Here is a 17848-nt window from a genome sequence, read left to right on the forward strand (position 1 = left end):
GTGTTGTGTCTGTACTGTAACTCAGTCATGTAGTGTCCAGGTGTTGTGTCTGTACTGTAACTCAGTCATGTAGTGTCCAGGTGTTGTGTCTGTACTGTAACTCAGTCATGTAGTGTCCAGGTGTTGTGTCTGTACTGTAACTCAGTCATGTAGTGTCCAGGTGTTGTGTCTGTACTGTAACTCAGTCATGTAGTGTCCAGGTGTTGTGTCTGTACCGTAACTCAGTCATGTAGTGTCCAGGTGTTGTGTCTGTACTGTAACTCAGTCATGTAGTGTCCAGGTGTTGTGTCTGTACCGTAACTCAGTCATGTAGTGTCCAGGTGTAACCTGTCTGTACCGTAACTCAGTCATGTAGTGTCCAGGTGTTGTGTCTGTACTGTAACTCAGTCATGTAGTGTCCAGGTGTTGTGTCTGTACCGTAACTCAGTCATGTAGTGTCCAGGTGTTGTGTCTGTACCGTAACTCAGTCATGTAGTGTCCAGGTGTAACCTGTCTGTACCGTAACTCAGTCATGTAGTGTCCAGGTGTTGTGTCTGTACCGTAACTCAGTCATGTAGTGTCCAGGTGTAACCTGTCTGTACCGTAACTCAGTCATGTAGTGTCCAGGTGTTGTGTCTGTACCGTAACTCAGTCATGTAGTGTCCAGGTGTTGTGTCTGTACCGTAACTCAGTCATGTAGTGTCCAGGTGTAACCTGTCTGTACCGTAACTCAGTCATGTAGTGTCCAGGTGTTGTGTCTGTACCGTAACTCAGTCATGTAGTGTCCAGGTGTAACCTGTCTGTACCGTAACTCAGTCATGTAGTGTCCAGGTGTTGTGTCTGTACCGTAACTCAGTCATGTAGTGTCCAGGTGTTGTGTCTGTACTGTAACTCAGTCATGTAGTGTCCAGGTGTAACCTGTCCGTACCGTAACAGTCATGATGTGGTCAGTCAGTCCCTGGCCCTGGGCGGCTGGTAATACTGGACCGTGGGCCGCGTCCTCGTGGTGGTCCTAGGCTGCCCGTCTCCCCCACGCCGGTACTCTAGCCCCTCCTCTTCCTTCTGCCACCACACATACAGACCTACCATCAGTTTGTTTATTTTAATCATACTGAATACGATTCTATTCTTTTTTATTTGACCTTGATTTAACTAGGCAAGTCAGTTAAGAACAAATTCTTATTTTCAATAATGGTCTAGGAACAGTGGGTTAACTGCCTGTTCAGGGGCAGAACGACAGATTTGTACCTTGTCAGCTCGGGGATTTGAACTTGCAACCTTTCGGTTACTAGTCCAACACTCTAACCACTAGGCTACCCTGCCGCCACTCCACTCTAACCACTAGGCTACCCTGCCACCCTCCCTCCCTCCTTCCCCCCTTTCTTCCCTCCTTCCCCCCTACCTCCCTCCCTCCAATACGGTTTGAGAAGCTGGAGAGGAGAGAGGATGTGTGGAAAGGTGAGTTGACTACAGAGCAACTGTAGTCCATAGATACTTACCCAGAAGTCCGTGCTGACCGGTCTGATGTTGTGTAGAAGGACCTCCTCACAGTTTCCATACTCAGTGAAGACCACGACGGCCGTGAGACCAGAGGGATGAACAGCATCTATCCTGGACCTATAGAACTACACACAGAGGTGTCATTACACACAGTATCTATCCTGGACCTATAGAACTACACACAGAGGTGTCATTACACACAGCATCTATCCTGGACCTGTAGAACTACACACAGAGGTGTCATTACACACAGCATCTATCCTGGACCTGTAGAACTACACACAGAGGTGTCATTACACACAGCATCTATCCTGGACCTGTGGAACTACACACAGAGGTGTCATTACACACAGCATCTATCCTGGACCTGTAGAACTACACACAGAGGTGTCATTACACACAGCATCTATCCTGGACCTGTAGAACTACACACAGAGGTGTCATTACACACAGCATCTATCCTGTGGACCTATAGAACTACACACAGAGGTGTCATTACACACAGCATCTATCCTGGACCTGTAGAACTACACACAGAGGTGTCATTACACACAGCATCTATTCTGGACCTGTAGAACTACACACAGAGGTGTCATTACACACAGCATCTATCCTGGACCTGTAGAACTACACACAGAGGTGTCATTACACACAGCATCTATGACCTCTATCTAACACAGAGGTGTCATTACACACAGCATCTATCCTGGACCTGTGACTCCCAGAGGTCATCTAACCATGACTCCCATCTCCCATCTATCTAACCATGACTCCCATCTATCTAACCATGACTCCCATCTATCTCCCATCTATCTAACCATGACTCCCATCTATCTAACCATGACTCCCATCTATCTAACCATGACTCCCATCTATCTAACCATGACTCCCATCTATCTAACCATGACTCCCATCTATCTAACCATGACTCCCATCTATCTAACCATGACTCCCATCTATCTAACCATGACTCCCATCTATCTAACCATGACTCCCATCTATCTAACCATGACTCCCATCTATCTAACCATGACTCCCATCTATCTCCCATCTATCTAACCATGACTCCCATCTACCTAACCATGACTCCCATCTACCTAACCATGACTCCCATCTACCTAACCATGACTCCCATCTACCTAACCATGACTCCCATCTACCTAACCATGACTCCCATCTACCTAACCATGACTCCCATCTATCTAACCATGACTCCCATCTATCTAACCATGACTCCCATCTATCTAACCATGACTCCCATCTATCTAACCATGACTCCCATCTATCTAACCATGACTCCCATCTATCTAACCATGACTCCCATCTACCTAACCATGACTCCCATCTATCTAACCATGACTCCCATCTATCTCCCATCTATCTAACCATGACTCCCATCTACCTAACCATGACTCCCATCTATAACCCTAACCAACCATGACTCCCATCTACCTAACCATGACTCCCATCTACCTAACCATGACTCCCATCTACCTAACCATGACTCCCATCTACCTAACCATGACTCCCATCTACCTAACCATGACTCCCATCTACCTAACCATGACTCCCATCTACCTAACCATGACTCCCATCTATCTAACCATGACTCCCATCTACCTAACCATGACTCCCATCTATCTAACCATGACTCCCATCTACCTAACCATGACTCCCATCTATCTAACCATGACTCCCATCTACCTAACCATGACTCCCATCTACCTAACCATGACTCCCATCTATCTAACCATGACTCCCATCTATCTCCCATCTATCTAACCATGACTCCCATCTACCTAACCATGACTCCCATCTACCTAACCATGACTCCCATCTACCTAACCATGACTCCCATCTACCTAACCATGACTCCCATCTACCTAACCATGACTCCCATCTAACCATGACTCCCATCTACCTAACCATGACTCCCATCTATCTAAACCATGACTCCCATCTACCTAACCATGACTCCCATCTACCTAACCATGACTCCCATCTACTAACCATGACTCCCATCTACCTAACCATGACTCCCATCTATCTAACCATGACTCCCATCTATCTAACCATGACTCCCATCTATCTAACCATGACTCCCATCTACCTAATGACTCCCATCTACATGACTCCCATCTATCTAACCATGACTCCCATCTACCTAACCATGACTCCCATCTATCTAACCATGACTCCCATCTATCTAACCATGACTCCCATCTATCTAACCATGACTCCCATCTATCTAACCATGACTCCCATCTACCTAACCATGACTCCCATCTATCTAACCATGACTCCCATCTACCTAACCATGACTCCCATCTATCTCCCATCTATCTAACCATGACTCCCATCTACCTAACCATGACTCCCATCTACCTAACCATGACTCCCATCTATCTAACCAACCATGACTCCCATCTCTACCTAACCATGACTCCCATCTATCTAACCATGACTCCCATCTACCTAACCATGACTCCCATCTACCTAACCATGACTCCCATCTACCTATCTACCCATGACTCCCATCTACCCATGAATCTACCTATGACTCCCATCTATCTAACCATGACTCCCATCTACCTAACCATGACTCCCATCTACCTAACCATGACTCCCATCTACCTAACCATGACTCCCATCTATCTAACCATGACTCCCATCTACCTAACCATGACTCCCATCTATCTAACCATGACTCCCATCTACCTAACCATGACTCCCATCTATCTAACCATGACTCCCATCTATCTAACCATGACTCCCATCTATCTAACCATGACTCCCATCTACCTAACCATGACTCCCATCTATCTAACCATGACTCCCATCTATCTCCCATCTATCTAACCATGACTCCCATCTACCTAACCATGACTCCCATCTATCTAACCATGACTATCTACCAACCATGACTCCCATCTACCTAACCATGACTCCCATCTATCTAACCATGACTCCCATCTACCTAACCATGACTCCCATCTATCTAACCATGACTCCCATCTATCTAACCATGACTCCCATCTATCTAACCATGACTCCCATCTATCTAACCATGACTCCCATCTACCTAACCATGACTCCCAACCAACCATGACTCCCATCTATCCTAACCATGACTCCCATCTACCTAACCATGACTCCCATCTATCTAACCATGACTCCCATCTATCTAACCATGACTCCCATCTACCTAACCATGACTCCCATCTACCTAACCATGACTCCCATCTACCTAACCATGACTCCCATCTACCTAACCATGACTCCCATCTACCTAACCATGACTCCCATCTACCTAACCATGACTCCCATCTACCTAACCATGACTCCCATCTACCTAACCATGACTCCCATCTACCTAACCATGACTCCCATCTACCTAACCATGACTCCCATCTACCTAACCATGACTCCCATCTACCTAACCATGACTCCCATCTATCTAACCATGACTCCCATCTACCTAACCATGACTCCCATCTATCTAACCATGACTCCCATCTACCTAACCATGACTCCCATCTATCTAACCATGACTCCCATCTATCTAACCATGACTCCCATCTATCTAACCATGACTCCAGTGTTAATATAGTTGTACCTTGTTGTCTTCCCAGTAGAGCGCTAGAACCTGGTCTCCTGGTTTCAAGTTCCCCAGGCCTTGAGCCACTGCAGGCTCCATGGTCCCAACCTGCCCCTGGTCTGACCTCTGGTCTGACCTCTGCCCTTTGACCTGCCCTGTTCTCTTCTTAGGGGCAGTGTTGGAGTTGTTATGGGCGGGGTTAGTGCTGTTCCTGTTGTGTGGCTCCTCCCTCTCCCTGGGGGCGGGACCAGAGGAGTAGTTCTGTTGTTTGATTGGCCCTGTCCGGTGTTCCGTTGACGAGTCACCGTTTTGGAGGTGTGGCCCCGAGTTCGACGGTCCGTTGTCCCGGTAACGGTCAAAGTTGTCAGAGTTGGGCCTTTCCCTGTGGGACTTCCCCCCTCCTCCTCTCCGTCTGCTGTTGGGCTCAGCTCTACAATACAACACAACGTTACTGCACATCCCAGAATGCACCTTTCTTCATTGGCACTGCACACACATTAGAAAACAGTCAACTCTCGCACGTTGTATTCAAAAACACGGATGACATTGACAACGAGACGACATTCATAGTCAAGTCTAATCAAGTATCCATACAAACAATGCCACTTAATATAATGTTTACATACCCTACATTACTCATCTCATATGTATATAATCCTACTCTATATCATCTACTGCATCTTTATGTAATACATGTATCACTAGCCACTTTTAAACAATGCCACTTTATATAATGTTTACATAACCTACATTACTCATCTCATTTGTATATACTGTACTCGATACCATCTACTGCATCTTGCCTATGCCGTTCTGTACCATCACTCACTGATATATCTTTATGTACATATTCTTTATCCGTTTACACTTGTGTGTATAAGGTAGTAGTTGTGGAATTGTTAGGTTAGATTACTTGTTGGTTATTACTGCAGTGTCAGAACTAGAAGCACAAGCATTTCGCTACACTCGCATTAACATCTGCTAACCATGTGTATGTGACTAATAACATCTGCTAGCCATGTGTATGTGATCAATAACATCTGCTAGCCATGTGTATGTGATCAATAACATCTGCTAACCATGTGTATGTGATCAATAACATCTGCTAACCATGTGTATGTGATCAATAACATCTGCTAACCATGTGATCAATAACATCTGCTAACCATGTGTATGTGACCAATAACATCTGCTAACCATGTGACCAATAACATCTGCTAACCATGTGATCAATAACATCTGCTAACCATGTGTATGTGATCAATAACATCTGCTAACCGTGTGACCAATAACATCTGCTAACCATGTGTATGTGATCAATAACATCTGCTAACCATGTGTATGTGATCAATAACATCTGCTAACCATGTGATCAATAACATCTGCTAACCATGTGTATGTGACCAATAACATCTGCTAACCATGTGACCAATAACATCTGCTAACCATGTGATCAATAACATCTGCTAACCATGTGTATGTGATCAATAACATCTGCTAACCATGTGATCAATAACATCTGCTAACCATGTGTATGTGACCAATAACATCTGCTAACCATGTGATCAATAACATCTGCTAACCATGTGTATGTGATCAATAACATCTGCTAACCATGTGACCAATAACATCTGCTAACCATGTGATCAATAACATCTGCTAACCATGTGACCAATAACATCTGCTAACCATGTGATCAATAACATCTGCTAACCATGTGATCAATAACATCTGCTAACCATGTGTATGTGACCAATAACATCTGCTAACCATGTGTATGTGACCAATAACATCTGCTAACCATGTGTATGTGACCAATAACATCTGCTAACCATGTGTATGTGACCAATAACATCTGCTAACCATGTGTATGTGACCAATAACATCTGCTAACCATGTGAACAATAACATCTGCTAACCATGTGTATGTGATCAATAACATCTGCTAACCATGTGTATGTGATCAATAACATCTGCTAACCATGTATATGTGATCAATAACATCTGCTAACCGTGTGTATGTGATCAATAACATCTGCTAACCATGTGTATGTGATCAATAACATCTGCTAACCATGTGTATGTGATCAATAACATCTGCTAACCATGTGACCAATAACATCTGCTAACCATGTGTATGTGACCAATAACATCTGCTAACCATGTGACCAATAACATCTGCTAACCATGTGATCAATAACATCTGCTAACCATGTGTATGTGACCAATAACATCTGCTAACCGTGTGTATGTGATCAATAACATCTGCTAACCGTGTGTATGTGACCAATAACATCTGCTAACCGTGTGTATGTGATCAATAAAAATGTGATTGATGAGACGACGTTCCCAATCAAGTCTAATCCAGTATCCATACCTGTTGTCTGTTCCGCTGTCAGACCTCTGGACCCCTTTAGGTTCTGATACACAGTTAGAACTGGACTCTGTCTGGTGCTGGCCTGGTTTAGAGGCAGCTGGTGCAGGTCCGTTGTCCTGCTTCATCCCTCCTCCTCCTCCTCCTCTCTTATTAAACGACAGATCAGGTACCGAGTGCTGCTCTCTCCGACTTTGGTTCTGGAACCCTCCGGAACCAGAACTAGAACCTACTCTGATCCCCTGCTGGAAGGTTCTAGAACCAGAAGAATCCCCCTGGGTTCCGTCTCTGGGTTCTCTGTTCCGCTGGCCGGGGGCAGGGTACGTAGCAGCAGGGCAGAACACTGATGTCTGTCCTCTGGCCTCCCTGGCTGTTTGTCTCTCATGCTGGGCCTCTCTCCACCTCTCTGACCCTCCTCCACCTCCAGGAGGGGCCTTCTCCTGTGTCTGGCCCCTTTCCTGTCCTCTGTCCTGGGCCTCTCTCCACCTCTCTGACCCTCCTCCACCTCCAGGAGGGGCCTTCTCCTGTGTCTGGCCCCTTTCCTGTCCTCTGTCCTGGGCCTCTCTCCACCTCTCTGACCCTCCTCCACCTCCAGGAGGGGCCTTCTCCTGTGTCTGGCCCCTTTCCTGTCCTCTGTCCTGGGCCTCTCTCCACCTCTCTGACCCTCCTCCACCTCCAGGAGGGGCCTTCTCCTGTGTCTGGCCTCTGTCCTGGCCTCTGTCCTGGGCTCTCTCCTGGCCCTGCCGGCTCCCTGCTGGAGCTGGGGCTGGGGAAGGGGTGGATGTGGCGATGGAGGGGTCGTGGCCAGGTTTAGGGAAATCCTTGTCACTATCCCTCTGGAAACGAGGTGGTCTGTCGTTCCTGTCGTTCCTGAAGTCTGATCTGTCGTTCCTCTCGTTTCTCTCCTTCCGTGATCTGTCGTTCCTGGACCAGTCGTTCCTGCCGTCTGACCTGTCGTTGCGGCTGTCGCTGCGTTGGGGGTACCTGTCCTGGGACTGGCTGTTAGGAGGGAACGTCATCTTACCCTCATGATGCCTCTGGGAGGACTGGCTCTTTGGCTCTGGAGGAGAAACCCAGAGAGAACACACACACACACACACACACACACAGGTGTGAATGTTTAAACGTTAAAACATTTAAACCAAATTGGATACACAATTTGCCGATACATAGGCCTAGTGCACGGTTCTGTCTGTCTGTCTGTTTCTGTGCCCCTCCCACCTCTCTAGCTGTTCTGTCTGTCTCTGTGCCCCTCCCACCTCTCTAGCTGTTCTGTCTGTCTCTGTGCCCCTCCCACCTCTCTAGCTGTTCTGTCTGTCTCTGTGCCCCTCCCACCTCTCTAGCTGTTCTGTCTGTTTCTGTGCCCCTCCCACCTCTCTAGCTGTTCTGTCTGTCTCTGTGCCCCTCCCACCTCTCTAGCTGTTCTGTCTGTCTCTGTGCCCCTCCCACCTCTCTATGAAAAGATGTGAGTGTTTGTGTTCTCGGAAGTACGGCAACTAATCCAGTCTCCGTTTTCAAAAAATACTGAATCTCAGGAGGCGATTCCTAGAGGAAGATGTATTTTCAGTCTACTAAATGTCTCCTTACTACATTTGAACACAGTGAATAAACAGAGTTTTCTATTGTGTTATTGACGGTACGTTTGTTTTACTCCATGTGTAACTCTGTGTTATTGACGGTACGTTTGTTTTACTCCATGTGTAACTCTATGTTGTTGTTTGTGTCGAACTGCTTTGCTTTATCTTGGTCAGGGTTGTAGTTGTAAATGAGAACTTGTTCTCAACTGGCCTAACCTGGTGGTTAAATAAAAGGTGAAATAAAATAAATGAAATGGGCAAGTCATGGTATTTAACAAGATGTAAAGATTGGTCTGTGAGCAGGCGGCAGGCGGCAGGCAGGCTGTACGATTGTTTATCCCACAGGCAGCTCAAGATTAATTTGATGGACAGTTCTGGAAGCCTCGTGATGGAAGCCTCGTTAAGTCCCACTTCAGAAGCGACCTTCCTTCACAGACAAGTAGAATACCCGTTCAGCGGGCGCCTCGACTCTTCAGAGAACGTTTGGTTTTGGCGTTTAAAAAGCTGTCGTTGTACACTGAACAAACAGACAAACATACCGAAGCAGAGGTGCTTTCAAGGGGATATGACTGAGGCAGATAGCACTCCACTGTCTGACTGAGGGAGATAGCACTCCACTGTCTGACTGAGGGAGATAGAACTCCACTGTCTCACTGAGGGAGATAGAACTCCACTGTCTGTCTGAGGGAGATAGAACTCCACTGTCTGTCTGAGGGAGATAGAACTCCACTGTCTGACTGAGGGAGATAGAACTCCACTGTCTGACTGAGGGAGATAGAACTCCACTGTCTGTCTGAGGGAGATAGAACTCCACTGTCTGTCTGAGGGAGATAGAACTCCACTGTCTGACTGAGGGAGATAGAACTCCACTGTCTGAGGGAGATAGAACTCCACTGTCTGACTGAGGGAGATAGAACTCCACTGTCTGACTGAGGGAGATAGAACTCCACTGTCTGACTGAGGGAGATAGAACTCCACTGTCTGACTGAGGGAGATAGAACTCCACTGTCTGACTGAGGGAGATAGAACTCCACTGTCTGACTGAGGGAGATAGAACTCCACTGTCTGTCTGAGGGAGATAGAACTCCACTGTCTGACTGAGGGAGATAGAACTCCACTGTCTGACTGGGGGAGATAGAACTCCACTGTCTGACTGAGGGAGATAGAACTCCACTGTCTGTCTGAGGGAGATAGAACTACACTGTCTGACTGAGGGAGATAGCACTCCACTGTCTGACTGAGGGAGATAGCACTCCACTGTCTGACTGAGGGAGATAGAACTCCACTGTCTGACTGAGGGAGATAGAACTCCACTGTCTGACTGAGGGAGATAGAACTCCACTGTCTGACTGAGGGAGATAGAACTCCACTGTCTGACTGAGGGAGATAGAACTCCACTGTCTGACTGAGGGAGATAGAACTGTCTGTCTGAGGGAGATAGAACTCCACTGTCTGTCTGAGGGAGATAGAACTCCACTGTCTGACTGAGGGAGATAGAACTCCACTGTCTGACTGAGGGAGATATAACTCCACTGTCTGACTGAGGGAGATAGAACTCCACTGTCTGACTGAGGGAGATAGAACTGTCTGACTGAGGGAGATAGAACTCCACTGTCTGACTGAGGGAGATAGAACTCCACTGTCTGACTGAGGGAGATAGAACTCCACTGTCTGACTGAGGGAGATAGAACTCCACTGTCTGACTGAGGGAGATAGAACTCCACTGTCTGACTGAGGGAGATAGAACTCCACTGTCTGACTGAGGGAGATAGAACTTCACTGTCTGACTGAGGGAGATAGAACTCCACTGTCTGACTGAGGGAGATAGAACTCCAATGTCTGACTGAGGGAGATAGAGGAGATAGAACTCCACTGTCTGACTGAGGGAGATAGAACTGTCTGACTGAGGGAGATAGAACTCCACTGTCTGACTGAGGGAGATAGAACTCCACTGTCTGACTGAGGGAGATAGAACTCCACTGTCTGTCTGAGGGAGATAGAACTCCACTGTCTGACTGAGGGAGATAGAACTGTCTGACTGAGGGAGATAGAACTCCACTGTCTGACTGAGGGAGATAGAACTCCACTGTCTGACTGAGGGAGATAGAACTCCACTGTCTGACTGAGGGAGATAGAACTCCACTGTCTGACTGAGGGAGATAGAACTGTCTGTCTGAGGGAGATAGAACTCCACTGTCTGACTGAGGGAGATAGAACTCCACTGTCTGACTGAGGGAGATAGAACTCCACTGTCTGACTGAGGGAGATAGAACTCCACTGTCTGACTGAGGGAGATAGAACTCCACTGTCTGACTGAGGGAGATAGAACTCCACTGTCTGTCTGAGGGAGATAGAACTCCACTGTCTGTCTGAGGGAGATAGAACTCCACTGTCTGACTGAGGGAGATAGAACTCCACTGTCTGACTGAGGGAGATAGAACTCCACTGTCTGACTGAGGGAGATAGAACTCCACTGTCTGACTGAGGGAGATAGAACTGTCTGTCTGAGGGAGATAGAACTCCACTGTCTGTCTGAGGGAGATAGAACTTCACTGTCTGACTGAGGGAGATAGAACTCCACTGTCTGACTGAGGGAGATAGAACTCCAATGTCTGACTGAGGGAGATAGAGGAGATAGAACTCCACTGTCTGACTGAGGGAGATAGAACTGTCTGACTGAGGGAGATAGAACTCCACTGTCTGACTGAGGGAGATAGAACTCCACTGTCTGACTGAGGAGATAGAACTCCACTGTCTGACTGAGGGAGATAGAACTCCACTGTCTGACTGAGGGAGATAGAACTCCACTGTCTGACTGAGGGAGATAGAACTCCACTGTCTGACTGAGGGAGATAGAACTCCACTGTCTGACTGAGGGAGATAGAACTCCACTGTCTGACTGAGGGAGATAGAACTCCACTGTCTGACTGAGGGAGATAGAACTCCACTGTCTGACTGAGGGAGATAGAACTCCACTGTCTGACTGAGGGAGATAGAACTGTCTGACTGAGGGAGATAGAACTCCACTGTCTGACTGAGGGAGATAGAACTCCACTGTCTGACTGAGGGAGATAGAACTCCACTGTCTGACTGAGGGAGATAGAACTCCACTGTCTGACTGAGGGAGATAGAACTCCACTGTCTGTCTGAGGGAGATAGAACTCCACTGTCTGACTGAGGGAGATAGAACTCCACTGTCTGACTGAGGGAGATAGAACTCCACTGTCTGACTGAGGGAGATAGAACTCCACTGTCTGACTGAGGGAGATAGAACTCCACTGTCTGACTGAGGGAGATAGAACTCCACTGTCTGACTGAGGGAGATAGAACTCCACTGTCTGACTGAGGGAGATAGAACTCCACTGTCTGACTGAGGGAGATAGAACTCCACTGTCTGACTGAGGGAGATAGAACTCCACTGTCTGACTGAGGGAGATAGAACTCCACTGTCTGACTGAGGGAGATAGAACTCCACTGTCTGACTGAGGGAGATAGAACTCCACTGTCTGACTGAGGGAGATAGAACTCCACTGTCTGACTGAGGGAGATAGAACTCCACTGTCTGACTGAGGGAGATAGAACTCCACTGTCTGACTGAGGGAGATAGAACTCCACTGTCTGACTGAGGGAGATAGAACTCCACTGTCTGACTGAGGGAGATAGAACTCCACTGTCTGACTGAGGGAGATAGAACTCCACTGTCTGACTGAGGGAGATAGAACTCCACTGTCTGACTGAGGGAGATAGAACTCCACTGTCTGACTGAGGGAGATAGAACTCCACTGTCTGACTGAGGGAGATAGAACTCCACTGTCTGACTGAGGGAGATAGAACTCCACTGTCTGACTGAGGGAGATAGAACTCCACTGTCTGACTGAGGGAGATAGAACTCCACTGTCTGACTGAGGGAGATAGAACTCCACTGTCTGACTGAGGGAGATAGAACTCCACTGTCTGACTGAGGGAGATAGAACTCCACTGTCTGACTGAGGGAGATAGAACTCCACTGTCTGACTGAGGGAGATAGAACTCCACTGTCTGACTGAGGGAGATAGAACTCCACTGTCTGACTGAGGGAGATTTCACTGTCTGACTGAGGGAGATAGAACTCCACTGTCTGACTGAGGGAGATAGAACTCCACTGTCTGACTGAGGGAGATAGAACTCCACTGTCTGACTGAGGGAGATAGAACTGTCTGACTGAGGGAGATAGAACTGTCTGACTGAGGGAGATATAACTGTCTGACTGAGGGAGATAGAACTGTCTGACCGAGGGAGATAGAACTGTCTGACTGAGGGAGATAGAACTGTCTGACTGAGGGAGATAGAACTGTCTGACTGAGGGAGATTTCACTGTCTGACTGAGGGAGATTTTACTATCTGACTGAGGGAGATTTCACTGTCTGACTGAGGGAGATTTTACTATCTGACTGAGGGAGATTTCACTGTCTGACTGAGGGAGATTTTACTATCTGACTGAGGGAGATAGAACTACACTGTCTGACTGAGGGAGATTTCACTGTCTGTCCCTAGAGGTCCTTATTAGGACCATTATTCAGCATCGTGAATGAATGATTCTGCATCGTGAATTATTTATTCAGCATCGTGAACTAATAGGACCATTATTCTATTATGTAAATTGACGTGGAATTTTCTGTTTTTTTTTGTATAGTTTTAACATAAAATTATTTGTAAAAAAATGCAGATTAAACGTTAAGCAACATTGTCCATTGGTCACATCCCTAACGTGTACACACACAGACATGCTTAATACGTTCTACATACGGCCTTTTAATTGGAGACCTGAGAAACAAATCAAATCGAAAAACAAACGTCATTAGATACTTTTTGTTTTAAACAAAGAAGGCAGAAACTAAAGTCATTGCCAGAGTTCAGTAAAAATGATCCCAAACTCTGGTTTCCAACGTCTCAATGCTTGAAATGAGCCCAAACATCAAACGGTAACTTCCCCTCATGAAAGGCAGGAAATGAAACCCATCCCTCTCTGTTGACTGTGTCCATTTCCCCTCTGTGGTGAACCATATGTCAGTTTGTCGCCATGCCGACACACTGATGTCAGAGACTTAACTAACGGGCAGCACTGTTTTATACAGATTAATACCCTCTGTAGAGAGACACAGACCATCTGGCCTGGCTCCGCACTGTGAGGAGGAGAGGACGACGGCACCAGAGACTACAGCACCAGAGACTACAGCACCAGAGACAGGACTACAGCACCAGAGACTACAGCACCAGAGAACACAGCACCAGAGACTACAGCACCAGAGACTACAGCACCAGAGACAGGACTACAGCACCAGAGACTACAGCACCAGAGACTACAGCACCAGAGACAGGACTACAGCACCAGAGACTATAACACCAGAGACTACAGCACCAGAGACAGGACTACAGCACCAGAGACTACAGCACCAGAGACTACAGCACCAGAGACAGGACTACAGCACCAGAGACAGGACTACAGCACCAGAGACTACAGCACCAGAGACTATAACACCAGAGACTATAACACCAGAGACTATAACACCAGAGACTACAGCACCAGAGACTACAGCACCAGAGACAGGACTACAGCACCAGACAGGACTACAGCACCAGAGACTACAACACCAGAGACAGGACTGGAGACTATAACACCAGAGATTATAACACCAGAGACTATAACACCAGAGACTATAACACCAGAGACTATAACACCAGAGACTATAACACCAGAGACAGGACTAGAGACTATAACACCAGAGACTATAACACCAGAGACTATAACACCAGAGACTATAACACCAGAGACTATAACACCAGAGACTATAACACTAGAGACTATAACACCAGAGACTATAACACCAGAGACTATAACACCAGAGACTATAACACTAGAGACTATAACACCAGAGACTACAGCACCAGAGACTACAGCACCAGAGACTACAGCACCAGAGACAGGACTACAGCACCAGAGACTACAGCACCAGAGACAGGACTACAGCACCAGGGACTACAGCACCAGAGACGATAACACCAGAGACTACAGCACCAGAGACTACAGCACCAGAGACTACAGCACCAGAGACTACATCACCAGAGACTACAGCACCAGATACTACATCACCAGAGACTACAGCACCAGAGACTACAGCACCAGAGACAGGGCTCCAGCACCAGAGACAGGACTACAGCACCAGAGACTACAGCACCAGAGACTACAGCACCAGAGACAGGACTACAGCACCAGAGACAGGACTACGGCACCAGAGACAGGACTACAGCACCAGAGACAGGACTACAGCACCAGAGACTACAGCACCAGAGACAGGACTACAGCACCAGAGACTACAGCACCAGAGACTACAGCACCAGAGACTACAGCACCAGAGACAGGACTACAGAACCAGAGACTACAGCACCAGAGACAGGACTACAGCACCAGAGACTACAGCACCAGAGACAGGACTACAGCACCAGAGACAGGGCTACAGAACCAGAGACTACAGCACCAGAGACAGGACTACAGAACCAGAGACTACAGCACTAGAGACAGGGCTACAGCACCAGAGACAGGACTACAGCACCAGGGACTACAGCACCAGAGACAGGACTACAGCACCAGAGACTACAGCACCAGAGACAGGACTACAGCACCAGAAACTATAACACCAGAGACTACAGCACCAGAGACAGGACTACAGCACCAGAGACTACAGCACCAGAGACAGGACTACAGCACCAGAGACAGGACTACAGCACCAGAGACTACAGCACCAGAGACTATAACACCAGAGACTACAGCACCAGAGACTATAACACCAGAGACTACAGCACCAGAGACTACAGCACCAGAGACAGGACTACAGCACCAGAGACTATAACACCAGAGACTATAACACCAGAGACTATAACACCAGAGACTATAACACCAGAGACTACAGCACCAGAGACTACAGCACCAGAGACTACAACACCAGAGACTACAGCACCAGAGACTACAGCACCAGAGACAGGACTACAGCACCAGAGACTACAGCACCAGAGACTACATCACCAGAGACTACAGCACCAGAGACAGGGCTCCAGCACCAGAGACTACAGCACCAGAGACAGGACTACAGCACCAGAGACAGAGACTACAGGCAGGACCAGACCAGACAGGACTACAGCTCCAGAGACTACAGCACCAGAGACTACAGCACCAGAGACATGACTAGCACCAGAGACTACAGCACCAGAGACAGGACTACAGAACCAGAGACTACAGCACCAGAGACAGGACTACAGCACCAGAGACAGGGCTACAGAACCAGAGACTACAGCACCAGAGACAGGACTACAGAACCAGAGACTACAGCACCAGAGACAGGACTACAGCACCAGAGACTACAGCACCAGAGACAGGACTACAGAACCAGAGACTATAACACCAGAGACTACAGCACCAGAGACTATTACACCATACAATATAACACCAGAGACTATAACACCAGAGACTATAACACCAGAGACTATAGCACCATACACTATACCACCAGAGACAGGACTACAGAACCAGAGACTATAACACCAGAGACAGGACTACAGAACCAGAGACTATAACACCAGAGACAGGACTAGAGACTATAACACTAGAGACTATAACACCAGAGACTATAACACCAGAGACTATAACACCATACAATATAACACCAGAGACTATAACACCAGAGACTATAACACCAGAGACTATAGCACCATACACTATACCACCAGAGACAGGACTACAGAACCAGAGACTATAACACCAGAGACAGGACTAGAGACTATAACACTAGAGACTATAACACCAGAGACTATAACACCAGAGATTATAACACCAGAGACTATAACACCAGAGACTATAACACCAGAGACTATAACACCAGAGACTATAGCACCATACACTATACCACCAGAGACAGGACTACAGAACCAGAGACTATAACACCAGAGACAGGACTAGAGACTATAACACCAGAGACTATAACACCAGAGACTATAACACCAGAGACTATAACACCAGAGACTATAACACCAGAGACTATAACACCAGACATTATAACACCAGAGACTATAACACTAGAGACTATAACACCAGAGACTATAACACCAGAGACTATAACACCAGAGACTATAACACTAGAGACTATAACACCAGAGACTATAACACCAGAGACTATAACACTAGAGACTATAACACCAGAGACTATAGCACCATACACTATAACACCAGAGACTATAACACCATACAATATAACACCAGAGACTATAACACCAGAGACTATAACACCAGAGACTATAGCACCATACAATATAACACCAGAGACTATAACACCAGAGACTATAGCACCATACACTATAACACCAGAGACTATAGCACCATACAATATAACACCAGAGACTATATAACAGAGACTATAACACCAGAGACTATAACACCAGAGACTATAACACCAGAGACAGGACTAGAGACTACTAGAGACTATAGCACCAGAGACTATAACACCAGAGACTATAACACCAGAGACTATAACACCAGAGACAATAACACCAGAGACAATAACACCAGAGACAGGACTAGACTATAACACTAGAGACTATAACACCAGAGACCATAACACCAGAGACTATAACACCAGAGACTATAACACCAGAGACAGGACTAGAGACTATCCTCACCACGCGCTCTCACCACTGGCGTCCCCCAGGGCTCTGTTCTAGGCCCTCTCCTATTCTCGCTATACACCAAGTCACTTGGCTCTGTCATAACCTCACATGGTCTCTCCTATCATT

General features: G+C 47.0%; 1 pseudogene; it reads right to left on the bottom strand.

The window, feature by feature from the left end:
* Positions 1 to 874: 874 nt before the first annotated feature.
* LOC135573138 (tudor domain-containing protein 3-like) overlaps positions 875 to 17848 on the bottom strand; it is a 71701-nt pseudogene continuing 54727 nt past the window's right edge.

Source organism: Oncorhynchus nerka, linkage group LG2, assembly GCF_034236695.1.
Source record: "Oncorhynchus nerka isolate Pitt River linkage group LG2, Oner_Uvic_2.0, whole genome shotgun sequence".
Lineage (NCBI taxonomy): Eukaryota > Metazoa > Chordata > Actinopteri > Salmoniformes > Salmonidae > Oncorhynchus > Oncorhynchus nerka.